Raw genomic sequence first — 1,076 nt, forward strand, 5'->3', positions numbered from 1 at the left:
CGGTTAACTTAAAACTCTTTTTGTAGTGGTTTTTTAATGATTGTGTATCGGTAAAACTGCTGGACAAAAATAGTTTGGTCAGAGCGAATGTTTGTGTTACTGGTAAATTTAAAAAGGCAGAACTCCATTTTTTGGGAATCAAGATATAAGGTGTAGTGAAAAGAAGATAAGTTCAGCGAATTTCATATTATTTGAGAAAATGTGTGTCCGAATTTTTAAAACAGAAAAATTGTTGTACTTAGGTGTTTGTAAATTACGTTTGTCCTCGTTAATTGTGAAGAGGATGTATGTTTATATAAAGTTCAAAGTCAAGATTGGATTTTTGTAGCCTACGTGCGTGTGTGCATGTGTATTAGACATAATACATAGACATAGAACACTTTATTATCTCAATTACGATAAACTCGGGTGTGGTGAATCACAATAAACAGCATAAAACGTAAGAACATGAATAAAATATCAAGGCGCAAATATAGTCAGCTCATCATAGTGTGGGGAGTGGGTACACACACACACACACACACACACACACACACACACACACACACACACACACACACACATACACACACACACACACACACACACCGTCAAACACACACATGACGTCGAACACACACACACACACACACACACACACACACACACACACACACACCGTCGAACACACACACACCGTCGAACACACACATAACATCGAAAACACACACACACACACACACACACACACACACACACACATACACACACACACACACACACACACATACATACACACACCCCAAAAACACACCCAAACACACACACACAAACACACACACATACCCAAACACACACACACACACACACACACACACGGCACGCGCGAACACGCAAACAAACGTATGAAGGAACAGACGCACAATTATACCCGCACGCACGCACACACAGGCAGACAGGCACTCGCACAAATACACACACACACACACACACACACACACACACACACACACACACACACAGATAAAGCAATGACAAAAAAATAGCAGAAACTTACACTTCAACACTCGAACACACACACACACACACACACACAC

This window comes from Littorina saxatilis, linkage group LG9 (genome assembly GCF_037325665.1).
Source record: "Littorina saxatilis isolate snail1 linkage group LG9, US_GU_Lsax_2.0, whole genome shotgun sequence".
Taxonomy (NCBI): domain Eukaryota; kingdom Metazoa; phylum Mollusca; class Gastropoda; order Littorinimorpha; family Littorinidae; genus Littorina; species Littorina saxatilis.